The sequence below is a fragment of the Pristiophorus japonicus genome, chromosome 19 (assembly GCF_044704955.1).
Source record: "Pristiophorus japonicus isolate sPriJap1 chromosome 19, sPriJap1.hap1, whole genome shotgun sequence".
Taxonomy (NCBI): domain Eukaryota; kingdom Metazoa; phylum Chordata; class Chondrichthyes; family Pristiophoridae; genus Pristiophorus; species Pristiophorus japonicus.
The window spans coordinates 52388461-52402531 of record NC_091995.1 but is presented as its reverse complement, the minus strand read 5'-3'; the positions used below and the strand labels follow the sequence as shown (position 1 = coordinate 52402531).

General features: G+C 46.4%; 1 pseudogene; it reads right to left on the bottom strand.

The window, feature by feature from the left end:
* Positions 1-14071, bottom strand: part of LOC139230222 (zinc-binding protein A33-like) — an 853736-nt pseudogene that overhangs the window by 95312 nt on the left and 744353 nt on the right.

Here is a 14071-nt window from a genome sequence, read left to right as displayed (position 1 = left end):
AAAAGGGCTTCAAACGCACTTCAGAGCGCGTGTTAAGAATGCCGTCACTTTTGCGGCCGTAAATCATGGCCTCTCGGAGCGCATATGATCTGCACAACGCCCAAAGATGCCCCGGGTTTAGGGACGCGAGGCGCTTACACCTGAACCCAGCACTTGCGATCTTCAACATTTCTTTTGACAGATCCACCGCATACGAATGTGAAGGGCCTCCATGGGCGAAGAGTTGGGCTAAATGTCCTTCAGAATCTTATGCCTGGTAAACCAGGTGTAAGGCCTGCTTCTACAAGCGTAAGGGTTTTAAAAGATAGAAAAATTAAATGTTATCACTAATTTTTATATTAAAAACCTTGTCCACTAAGGTATGTTTATTTTTAACCCTATTAAAGTATATGAAAAAAATAAAAACATTTCTGAAACATTGAATTCAATTTCAATTAATTTTAAACATGAGAAATGTTTTTTAATTGATGAATTGTGTTTCTGTGTTTTGGGGATATTCTCATTGATAGTAATGGGAGCTCTGTACAAACGGAACTCACCATTATTATCAATGAGAATACTGCATGTTCTTTGGTGTTCCAGGCTCACGTGCTCCCAGTGATGCCCATACACTCCCAGGATGCATGGGCCCATACGCTGGGCTGAGCATCTAATCCTCGGACCACAAATCTTCATTGGTCTCCTTATTTAAGGAGGGATATACTTGCATTGGAGGCAGTTCAGAGAAGGTTCACCAGGTTGATACCTGAGATGAGGGGTTGTCTTATGAAGAAAGGTTGAGCAGGTTGGGCCTGTACTCATTGGAGTTTATAAGAATGAGAGGTGATCTTATTGAAATGTATAAGATCTGAGGGGGCTTGACAGGGTAGATGCAGAGAGGATGTTTCCCCTCGTGGGAGATTCTAGAACTAGGGGGCATCATTTTTAGAATAAGGGGTCGTCCATTTAAGACGGAGATGAGGAGGAATTTCTTCTCTGAGGGTTGTAAAATCTTTGGAATTCTCTGCCCCAGAGAGCTGTGGAGGCTGGGTCATTGAATATATTTAAGGTGGAAATAGACAGAATTTTGAATGATAAGGGAGTCAAGGGTTATGGGGAGCGGGCAGGGAAGTGGAGTTGAGGCCAAGATCAGATCAGCCATGATCTTATTGAATGGTGGAACAGGCTCGAGGGGCCAAATGGCCGACTCCTGCTCCTATTTCTTATGTTCTTATGTTCCTCCGGGACCACCAGGTACTTTCGTAAAAATAAATTCAGTCAGAGACCTCCCGTGGGAAGCCTCCAACCACAATTTCTGGCCCATACGTTTGTTGCAGTTTAAATAATTTTTTTAAAAATTTGTAATATTTATTTAAGCTCTTACGCTGTTAAAAGAAGTTCTTACATCTGCTTTTACCAGACATAAGAGTTTCATGGGCATTCGCTGGGCAATATTTGGGCAAATAGCCCAACTCTCCAACAGCCAATATCCCTTTTCTGGGGATGTGGTGCATCTGTCTAGCTGGAACTTGACAGATCGCAGGTTCCGGGTTTTCGTGCATGTGCAGTGCTCGCGGGATTGCCGGAACTTGTGAGGCACTTATAGACAGTTACGCCTAAGGGGTCATAGGACCCGCAAAATTCGAGCCTATAAAATTAGTTTAGGTTATTCTTTGCCCCTTTAAGAAGTTGTAATTTATTTTTCAAAAAGTTACATTTTTGTTTTAAGAGTTTAATTAAATTGTATTCTAATTAATTTTGAACATGTAATGATTTATTTTTATTTAACTGCTGTATAATTGTGATTTATAAAGAAAAATATACTTGCATTTATATAGCGCCTTTTAGAAGATCCCATGGCCACTATTTCGAAGAAGAGCAGGGGAGTTCTCCCCGGTGTCCTGGCCAATATATATCCTTCACATTAAATGGTAGGATACTGAGCTGTGTAGAGGAACAAAGGGACCTTCGAGTGCATATCCACAGATCCCTGAAAGTAGCAGGCCACGTAAATAAGGTGGTTAAGAAGGAATTCGGAATACTAGCCTTTATTAGTCGAGGCATAGAATACAAGAGCAGGGGGGGTTATGTTTGAACTGTATAAAACACTGGTTAGGCCACAGCTGGAGTACTGCGTGCAGTTCTGGTCACCGCATTACAGGAAGGACGTGATTGCATTGGAGAGGGTACAGAGGAGATTTCCAAGGATGTTGCCGGGAGTGGAGAATCTAAGCTATGAGGACAGATTAGATAAGCTGTATTTGTTTTCATTGGAACAGAGGAGGCTGAGGGGAGACCTCATTGAGGTGTATAAAATTATGAGGGGCCTAGATATAGTGGATAGAAAGGGCCTATTTCCCTTAGCAGAGGAGTCAACAACCAGACAGTGTAAATTTAAAGTCATTGGTAGAAAGTTTAGAGGGGATTTGAGGGGAAATTTCTTCACGCAGAGGGTTGTAGGGATCTGGAACTCACTGCTTGAAAGGGTGGTAGAGGCAGGAACCTGAAGTGCCGTAACCGAGAGGATTACGGACCTAGGGCTGGAAAGTGGGATTAGGCTAGATAGCCTCTTATTGACCGGCATGGACACGATGGGCTGAAATGGCCTCCTTCTGTGCTGTAAACTTCTATGATTGTATGATTCAACCACCATCACATAAAAACAGACTGTGTGGTCATTATCACATTGATGTTATAGGAGCTTGCTCTGTGCAATTTGGCTGCTGCTTAGATTACAACAGTGACTACACTCCAAAAGGTACTTCAGTGGCTGTAAAGCGCTTTGTGACATCTGGTAGTCGTAAAAGTTGTGATATAAATGCAAGTCTCTCTTTCTTTCAAAATCCAGGACAATATATTGATAAGCAAAAGCCTTTACAGGTTACAATTGCATTGGAGTCAACAGATTATACTATAAGTTTTTAAGCTGTTAAAACCCAAATTTGTGCCACAGTAATTAGCAGATGCTGAAATGTACTCACCAATTACAGCTACTCTAATGGGATCACTGGGTGGGGATTCACTCCAAGTTCCATTGGGTGCCTTTGTCTGATATCTACACTGATAGATATCTTCATCACTGTACCGCACATTCGTCAGGTAAAAGGTGACTGCATATCTCCCTGGTTTGGCATCTTTTTCTCTAATTAATTCCGTATAACTGGTCCGTAATAAAGAAAATCGAAGGGCTGGGCGCTGTGTACCATCTCTGCAGGTTATAGTTACATTGGCTCCTGGAGAGACTTCGCCAGATGCTGGGACAAGCGAGATCGTTGGCTTCTGTAGCCCTTGAATAAATTGAAACAAAACAAAAAATGTACTTTGCTTTGCGGAATATCTCCGTTCAGTTCGTTAGCGTGACCCCGAGCTTCTGGTCACCTGTCACTTTAATTCCCCGCTCTGCTCCCACTCTGACCTCTCCGTCCTCGGACTCCTACACTGTTCCAAAGAAGCTCAATGCAATCTCATGCACCTCATCTTTCGTTTAGGCTCTTTACAGTCTTCTGGACTCAGCATCGAGTTCAGTAATTTCAGACCAGAACCTCGGCCCCTATTTTTATCAGTTTTTTTTCTATTTCCCACGGCAGCTGGTGATGATTCCGCCATTCACGTCCTTAACTTGTTCCATTACCATCTCATTTTTGCCCATCATCCCTTTTGTCTCTCTAATCTCTCCTGCCTCCCACCCTAGCACCGACCTTCCCTTTTGTTCTTACCACCCCTCCCCCTTTCACTGCCCCTGCACTTCCTTAGGAATCTGCAAAGGGATGTAGATAGATTAAGTGAGTGAGCAGAAATTTGGCTGAGGGAGAATAATGTGGGAGAATGTGAGGTTATCCACTTTGGTAGGAAAAATAAAAAAGCAAATTATTTAAATGGGGAGAGATTATAAAATACTGAGGTACAAAGCGGTCTGGGGGTCCTTGCACAAGAAATACTAAAGGTTAACATGCAGGTACAGCAAGTAATCAGGAAGGCAAATGGAATGTTGGTCCTTATTGCCAGGGGAATAGAGTATAAAAGCAGAGAAGTCCTGAACTGTCGAGGGTGTTGGTGAGACCACACCTGGAGCACTGCATACAGTTTTGGTCTCAGTATTTAAGAAGGGATATATTTGCATTGGAGGCAGTTCAGAGAAGGTTCACAAGGTTGATTCCTGGGATGAAGGGGTTGTCTTATGAAGAAAGGAGTTTAGAAGAATGAACATTGGAGTTTAGAAGAATGAGGGGTGATCTTATCGAAACGTATAAGATTCTGAGGGGGCTTAACAGGGTAGATGCAGAGAGGATGTTTCCTCTCGTGGGAGATTCTGAAACTAGGGGGTATAGTTTCAGAATAAGAGGTCGCCCATTTAAAACGGAAATGAGGAGGAATTTCTTCTCTCGGAGGGTCATGAATCTTTAGAATTCTCTACCCCAGAGAGCTGTGGATGCTGGGTCATTGAATATATTTAAGGTGGAGATAGACAGATTTTTGAATGATAAGGGAGTCAAGGGTTATGGGGAGCGGGCAGGGAAGTGGAGTTGAGGCCAAAATCAGATCAGCCACGATCTTATTGAATGGCGGCGCAGGCTCGAGGGGCCAAATGGCCGACTCCTGCTCCCATTTCTTATGTTTGTTCTTATGTTTTTATTACAACAGTGACTACAATCCAACATTACTTCATTGGCTGTAAAGCGCTTTGAGACATCTGGTGTTTGTGAAAGGCACTATATAAATGCAAGTCTTTTTTTTTCCATATCATCCCCTTTGTCTCTCAATCACTCCTGCCTCCCACCCTATCACAGACCTTCCCTTTTGTTCTATCCTCCCCGTCCCCTTTCACTGCTCCTGCACTTCCTCAAGAATCTATTACATCTCAAACTTTTTCCAGTTCTGATGAAGGGTCACAGACCTGAAACGTTAACTCTGTTTCTCTCTCCACTGATGCTGCCTGACCTGCTGAGTACTTCCTGAACTTTCTGCTTTTATTTCAGATTTCCAGCATCCGCAGTATTTTGCTTTTGTTAAGAAAATGTGTAATTTTGCACATAATGGCTGGAATCTTCCCAGCTTTGCGAGTGCGGCTTTGGAAGCGGGTCCACTGTGAGAATGGCCGTGATTGATCACGGGGCAGAAGTCCGCTCTGAACCCGCCTCCGTGTCAGGTTCTCAACTGTCGGGTCTGCCTGAAAATCGCAGACCCCCACACCAAGCGGCGGGTCAGTCAATTAAGATGCTTAAAAGGTCATTTATAGGTATTTAAAAGGATTTTACCAAGTGCTAACCCTTGTGTGTTGTTAGTTGGTATGACTGGACAAGGATGAAGGTGAGTGTGAGGGGTGGAGAGTGAGATGGGGAGGTGTTAATGTAAATAGAGAGACAGAGGGATGGGTGGAGGTGCAAGGTAAGTTGATGTGATTAATGTTGTGCCGGAGTAGGGTAGGGAAGGCAGAGTGATAGGGGTATGGTGAGTGGCACAGCGCAATGAACAAAAGAACATAAGAAATAGAAGCAGAAGTCGGCCATTTGGCCCCTCGAGCCTGCTCCCCCATTCAATAAGATCATGGCTGATCTGACCTTGGCCTAACTGCACTTCCCTGCCCGCTCCCCATGACCCTTGACTCCTTTATCGTTCAAAAATCTGTGTCTCCAACTTAAATATATTCAATGACCCAGCCTCCACAATATTGGCGAACTTGCGGCCAATTACTCTGAACTTAACAAAATGGGGTCATACCCTTTACCAGTTTAAAGAATTAAGCCGCCCCCTTTGCTAAACTACGGCGCAGAGGAATGATGGTGTGAAATTTCAATTGGAGTTGGGACAATGAGATGCGCTTATCAAAGATGGGTATGTTCTCATTGGAAAAGACAAGGTTTGAGAGAGAATCTGATTGCTAATTTTAGAATTTGAAAAGCACTCGATAATGTAATCCATGACACGGTTTCACTTTGTCCATAATTGAGATGAGGAGAAACTTCTTCACAGAGGGTGGTGAATCTTTAGAATTCTCTACCCCAGAGGGCTGTGGAGGCTCAGTCATTGACTATATTCAAGCCAGAGATCGATAGATTGTTGGATATTTAGGGAATCAAGGGATACGGGGATCGGGCGGGAATGTGCAGTTGAGGTCGAAGATCAGCCATGATCTTATTGAATGGTGGAGTAAGCTCGAGGGGCCGAATGGCCTACTCCTGCGCCTAATTCTTATGTTCTTAAAACTGGATAATGTCATCTACGATTTGGAAAAGGATTTACCCTTCACAATGATTGTCACAGTGTCACTCCAGGACGAATTAAATGAAAATCCATCTTCTGATAGATACTGGCATGCATACATTCCTTCGTCAGTGTGCTGTATGCTCGTAAACGAGAAATCAACAAAATAATATCCATCCGGCGCTCCTTGTCGTTGGGTAGCTTGTGCGTTGCCAATTTTATGTAACAGAAATGTACTTCCTGGATAGTTAATAGGTGCCATACATGTAATGGTTACATCATCACCTATAATGACCTCACCAGAATATGGTTCTAAAATGATATCTGGCTTGTCGATATCTGTAATAATAATAACACAAATTATTAAAACGCACATTCTTATAGGAACATAAGAACAGGAGGAGGCCCATTCAGCCCCTCGAGCCTGTTACACAGGAACAGGAGGAGGCCCATTCAGCCCCTCGAGCCTGTTACACAGGAACAGGAGGAGGCCCATTCAGCCCCTCAAGCCTGTTACACAGGAACAGGAGGAGGCCCATTCAGTCCCTCGAGCCTGTTACACAGGAACAGGAGGAGGCTCATTCAGTCCCTCGAGCCTATTACACAGGAACAGGAGGAGGCCCATTTAACTCCTCAAGCCTGCTCCACACCTTCAATGTAATCATAGATGATCTGCGAACTCCTTTTGCACTATATCCCTTAATCCTCTTGGTTCACAAAAAATTAGCAATCTCCGACTTTAAATTAACAATTGAGCTAGCACCAATTGCCATGTGTGGAAGAGGGTTCCAAGCGTCTACTGCCCTTTGTGTGTCGAAGTGTTTCCTAATTTCACTCCTGAAAGGTCTGGTTCTAATATTTAGACAATAAGAACTTAAGAACATAGGAAGCTATGGCTCAGTGGGTAGCACCTCGCCTGTGTCAGAAGGTTGTGGGTTCAAGTCCCACTCCACGGACTTGAGCCCATAAATCTAGGCTGACACTCCATGCAATACTGGGGGACTACTGCACTGTTGGAGGGGCAGTGCTGAGGAAGTGTTGCACTGTCGGAGGTGCTGTCTTTTGGAGGAGACGTTAAACCAAGGCCCATTTCCTCTCTCATGTGGACGTAAAAGATCCCATGGCATGATTACGAAGACGAGCAGGGGGGTTATCCCCGGTGTCCTGGCTAATATTTATTCCTCAATCAACATAACAAAGACAGATTATCTGATCATTATCACATTGCTGTTTGTGGCAGCTTGCTATGCGTAGATTGGCAGTAAAGCACTTTGAGATGTGGGGTGGTCCTGAAAGGTGCTATATAAATGCACATCCTCACAGCTCCCTATATCTGTAACCTCCTCCAGCCCCAAACCCCACCGAGATGTCTGCGCTCCTTCAATTCTGGCCTCTTGAGCAAGCCCGATATCCATTGCTCCACCATTGGTGGCCGTGCCTTCAGCTGCCTGGGGCCCTAAACCTTGGAATTCCCTCCTTAAACCTCTCTGTCTCTTGCTCCTCCTTTAAGATACTCCTTTAAACCTACCAAGTGTAATATCTCTTTTTGTGGCTCTATGTCAATTATATTTTGTTCTGTAATCGCTCCTGTGAAGCGCCTTGAGGGGTTTTACTGTGTTAAAGGCGCTATATAAATGCAGGTTGTTGATGTTGTAGTAGTAGATTTCACAGCCTTACAACTTTCGTGATTACTTCCCGAAATACAATTCAACTAAGTGATCCACCTGACCCATTACAGACCAACCATGCACTGTCACAACATTCTAAACAGTGCCATATATGTTTGCCGACATGTGATGTATTTCCAATCAAGCTACAAAATATACTGGCATTTCTATAGCATGATTCACAACCACCGGACGTCCGAAAACGCTTTATCGCCAATGATGTACTTTTGGAGTGTAGTCGCTGTTGTAATGTAGGGAAATGCGGCAGCCAACTTGCGCACAGCAAGCTCTCACAAACAGCAATATATTAATGCCCAAATAATCTGTGTTTCTTTGGAAGGTTGAGTGAGGGATACGTATTGATGAGGACACTGCAGAGAATTCCACTGCACTTCTTCAAAACAGTGCCATCAAAGAATATCTACTGAAGTCACTTAATTAAAGAAAGACGTGTGTTTATATAGCGCCTTTCATGACCTCAGGACGTCTCAAAGCACTTTACAGCTACTGAAGTAGTTTTTTTGATGTGTACTCACTGTCATAATACAGGAAACCCGGCAGCCAATTTGCATACAGCAAGCTCCCACAAACCGCAATGTGATAATGACCAGATGATCTGTTTTAGTGATGTCGATTGAGGGATAAATATTGGCCCCTGGACACCGGGGAGAACTCCCCACTTGCCATGGGATCTTTTATGTCCTCTTGAGAGAGCAGATGGGGTCTCGGTTTTAACGTCTCACCTGAAAGAAGGCACCTCCGACAGTGCAGCGCTCCCTCAGTACTGCCCTCCGACAGTGCAGCACTTCCTCAGCACTGCCCCTCCGACAGTGCGTCGCTCCCTCAGTACCGCCCCTCCGACAGTGCAGCACTCCCTCAGCACTGCCCCTCCGACAGTGCGTCGCTCCCTCAGTACCGCCCCTCCGACAGTGCAGCACTCCCTTGGTACTGCCCCTCTGACAGTGCGGCACTTCCTCAGTACTGCCCCTCCGACAGTTCAGCACTCCCTCAGTGCTACCCCTCCGACAGTGCAGTGCTCCCTCAGTACTGCCCCTCCAACAGTGCGGCACTCCCTCAGTACTGCCCTTCCGACAGTTCAGCGCTCCCTCAGCACTGGCTTCCGACAGTGCGGCACTCCCTCAGCACTGCCCTCCCGACAGTTCAGTGCTCCCTCAGCACTGCCTTCCGACAGTGCGGCACTCCCTCAGCACTGCCCTCCCGACAGTGCAGTGCTCCCTCAGTACTGCCCCCCGACAGTACGGCACTCCGAGTGCTGCCCCTCTGACAGTGCGGCGCTTTCTCAGCACTGCCCATCGACAGTGCAGCGGAGCCCAGTACTGCCCCTGCGACAGTGCAGCACTCCCTCAGCACTGCAGTGGAGTGCCAGCCTAGATTTATGTTCTCAAGAGCGTGGAGTGGGAGCTCACTACCTACTGACTCCGAGGCGAGGGTGGTACCCACTGAACCACAGCTGACACTAATATTACTGTACGTTATTATACTTGTAAGCATTAAGCACTGTAATGATTATGGAGACTTACCTTGAGCTGCCTTGTATTCTATGAAAAACCCTGAAATGAATTTTTGGAAAAAGACAAAATCAGGAATAAATTTTAACTACAATAATCAAAACATGCATATAATTAACAAATTTCGCAAACAGCAATCTGTCAGGACCCCTAAAAGTGTCACTCGTGATAACACTTTACTGCTGAGATAGTCGGTTGTGGTTCGTGCCCCACCCAGAGACTTGAGCACTGTGGGCCCAGAATTCCACACAGACGATTTTGTGCGCAGTTGTAGAGGTACGTCTGGATTTTTAATGGCCCGACTGCGTCAAAAAAAAAAGGTTCCTTACTTGGCTCAGTGTCCAATTTTTTTTTGCATTATGATGCTCAGCTGTCAGCTGTGGCTCAGTGGGTAGTACCCTCGCCTCTGAGTCAGATGGTTGTGGGTTCCAGTCCTACTCCAGGCACTTGAGCACATAAATATAGGCTGACACTCCCAGTGCAGTGCTGAGGGAGCACTGCACTGTTGGAGGGGCAGTACTGAGGGAGCACTGCACTGTTGGAAGGGCGTTACTGAGGGAGTGCTACACTGTCGGAGGGGCAGTACTGAGGGAGTGCTGTACTGTTGGAGGGACAGTACTGAGGGAGGTGCTGCATTGTCGGAGGGGCAGTACTGAGGGAGCACCGCACTGTTGGAAGGGCATTACTGAGGGAGTGCTACACTGTCGGAGGGGCTGTACTGAGGGAGCACTGCACAGTCGGAGGGGCAGTACTGAGGGAGCACTGCACTGTCGGAGGGGCAGTAGTGAGGGAGCGCTGCATTGTCGGAGGTGCTGTCTTTTAGATGAGACGTTAAAACGAGGTCCGGTCTGTCCTATCAAGTGGGCGTAAAAGATCCCAAGGCACTATTTCGAAGAAGAGCAGGGGAGTCACCCCTGGTGTCCTGGGGCCAATATTTGTCCCTCAATCAACATAACAAAAACAGTTTATCTGGTTATTATCATATTGCTGTTTGTGGGAGCTTACTGTGCGCAGATTGGCTGCCGTGTTTCCCACATTACAACAGTGACTACATTCCAAAAATACTTCATTGGCTGTAAAGTGCTTTGCGATGTCCGGTAGTTGTGAAAGACGCTACATAAATGCAAGTCTTTATTTTCCTGTGAAGCGCCTTTAGAGGTTTACTACGTTAAAGGCGCTATACTAATAAAAGGTGTTGTTGTTGTTGTCCTATTTCAGTGATTCACGTTAGTATTAAGTCACAGTCATTAAGGTATGGTTCCAAGTATTGGAGGAGGAATGGAAAACAGGAGATATTGTGTCTGCCGCAAGTTATGGCCGCCACTTATAAACACCACTCAATGTGCATTAACAGTGAAATACATTGGGCCTGAATACGCGGTCTTTACATTGGGCCTGAATACGCGGTCTCTACATTGGGCCTGAATACGCGGTCTCTACATTGGGCCTGAATACGCGGTCTCTGCGGGCGCGTACAATGTGCGCACTAACTCGTAAAGGCCCCGCAAGCTCTGGGTTTAGGTATGTGAAGCACAAATGGCCGACTCCTGCTCCTATTTCTTATGTAATCCAATTCATGACATTGGAGCCTAAGTTAAACGTTTCTGCTACAACTGGACAGGGCAGTTCCTTCTCTGAACTGCCTCCGATGCAAGTACATCCTTCCTTAAATAAGGAGACCAAAACTGCATGCAGTACTCCAGATGTGGTATCACCAATACTCTGTAGAGTTGTCACAGGACTTCTCTGCTTTTATACTCTATCCCTCTTGCAATAAAGGCCAACATTCCATTTGCCTTCCTGATTACTTGCTGTACCTGTATACTCACTTTTTGCATTTCATGCACGAGGACCCCCGCTGTACGCACACAGCAGCGGCAAGGCAAGTACTCACCCAGTACAAGTAGGATGACCGCTGACAGCATCTTGCCCACAGAGTGTGAAGGTGGGAAAGTGAGGAGAGCCGAGGTTCAGTGCTTGTCAGTTCAGGAACACAATTAAAGTGTCGCAGCCCTGTGAAACATAACGGAAGCTTGTGGTGAGAAATGTATGGGCGGGACATTCAGATTTGGTCAGCCCTTCGCACAAACAGGATGCCTGTGAGTCAGTCGGTGAGGCAGAAAGAGGAACGATATTGCATGACAAAAGAGTCACATTGTCAGCCAGAATTGAAAACTAAATAAGTACGTGTCACTGACATGGAGTGCAATCCATAATGAACCAACCTGGAGCTATTTTGATTTTATTCATGCACGGGATGTGGGTGGCGCTGGCAAGGCCAGCACTTATTGCCCATCCCTAATCATCCCTCGAGAAGGTGGTGGTGAGCCGCTGTCTTAAACTGCTGCAATCCCGTGTGGTGAAGGTGTTCCCACAGTGCTGTTAGGGAGGGAGTTCCAGGATTATGTCCCAGCCGCTGACTTGAACTGCTGCAGTCCGTGTGGTGAAGGTGTTCCCACAGTGCTGTTAGGGGGGGAGTTCCAGGATTATGTCCCAGCCGCTGACTTGAACCACTGCAGTCCTTGTGGTGAAGGTGTTCCCACAGTGCTGTTAGGGAGGGAGTTCCAGGATTATATCCCAGCTGCCACCTTGAACCACTGCAGTCCAATGTGGCGAAGGTGTTCCCACAGTGCTGTTAGGGAGGGAGTTCCAGGATTATATCCCAGCCGACGTTGCTGTGGGTCTGGAGTCATCTACAGGCCTAGATCGGGTAAGGGCGGCAGATTTCCTTCCCTAAAAGACATAAAGAAAGAATGTCGTACATTTCTACAGCGCCGTTCACGACCACCGGACGTCTCAAAACGCATCACAGTCAATGAAGTAATTGTTGGAGTGTGCTCACTGTTGTAATGTGGGAAACGCGGCAACTAATTTGTGCACAGCAAGCTCCTTCAAACAGCAATGTGATAATTGTCATGTATTTAACCACAATGTAACACCACTGTATTACTGTATAGAGTCAACCTAGATGCACACCTTGACCACGAGGGTTGAACTTGTGGGAGGCACTCCTTACCTGATCACCCAGGTATATAAAGGGAGGTCCCACGCAGGGTCATCATCAGTGGAGTCCTGTAAATAAAGAGTTAAGGTCACAGAGTGACCTTGTCCCCAGAATGTGCCTCGTGTGGTTTCATGCTGGAGAGTAAGGACTTTACATTGGCGATGAGAAATGGGAATTCACCACCCATAAGAATCGCCACCAGTAGCACAGAGGAACGGTACTATGTTGGGGAAGACTGGGACAATTTTGTCGAGAGGCTCCAACAAAGCTTCGTTACGAAAGAATAGCTGGGGGATGGAGCAGCTGACAAGCGAAGGGTTCATCTTTTGACCAGCTGCAGACCAAAGACTTATGTGCTCATGAAGGATTTACTAACATCCGAAAAGCTGGTGGACAAAACCTTTGAAGCACTTAGTAAATTGATCAGGGAGCACCTCAAACCGACGAATAGTATACATATGGCCCGACACAGATTCTACACCCACCGACGGCGTGAAGGACAAAGCATACCGGACTTCGTAGCGGACCTCCAGCGTTTGGCCAGCCTCTAAGTTCACAGTCACCTGCAGGAGGGAGATACTAAGGGACTTCTTTTTCGAGGGCATCAGTCATGCGGGAATTTTCCGCAAATTAATTGAGACCCAGGATCTGACCTTGGAAGCAGCGGCGCTGATGGCTCAAACTTTAATGGCGGGGGAGGAAGAGATGAAAATAATATACGCGCGCAATTCTGCCTCTAACGCGGCGATGGATCAGGGAGTCAACATCATCAATGCGACTCAGAGCCCCGCAGGCAGGCAGGGGCAGTCCCACACCTCCCAGGCAGCAATAGACCCCAGAGTATGACTTCAACAGAGACAATGGCAGGCTGAACGGACATTCACGCTGTTATGTATTGTCCATGTACACTAAATGTACAGTTACAATGGTGCGCCACAAGGGGCACTGTGATGGGAGACCTGAAAGTACCTGCGAGACAGAGTATAAAAGGCTGCCCAGCACACCTGAGGGGCACTCTGGAGTTACACAATAAAGGACCAAGGTCACAGCAGTTACTACAACACCAGACTGTGTGGAGTCAGTGATTTGAGTGCTACATACATCACAAATTGGCGACGAGAATACGGACGAGTTCTTCACGCAACCATGGCTACTTTGGGCACGCTAAAGGATTTCACAGAGGGTAATGACAGGGATGCCTTTATGGAAAGGCTCAACTACTATTTTATAGCAAACGACCTGACAGGGAACACGAACGGACTGATAGAGAAGTGTAAGGCGATATTGCTGTCCAGTTGTGGCGATGAGGTTTACCGTCTCGTCAGGGATTTTCTGGCAGCCACGAGCGCCAAGGACAAGTCATATGAACAGCTGATTGAACTCATTCATAACCAACTGAAACCGAAGGAGAGCATCCTCACGGCCAGGCACAAATTCTACCACCACTGCAGACCTGAGGGCCAGGATGTCACAAAATATGCTGCAGACATCAGGAGACTTGCAGCTCCATGCGATTTTGGCACACACGTTAACGAGGTGTTGCGAGACGTCTCTGTTATGGGGATTGGCCATGAGGGCCTCCTTCACAAGCTGCTAGCTACTGAACTTACCGTCAGACTGCAGCAAGCCATCAACATCAGCCAGGCATTTATGACCTCGACTTGCAGCACCAAGCAGATGATCCACACAGT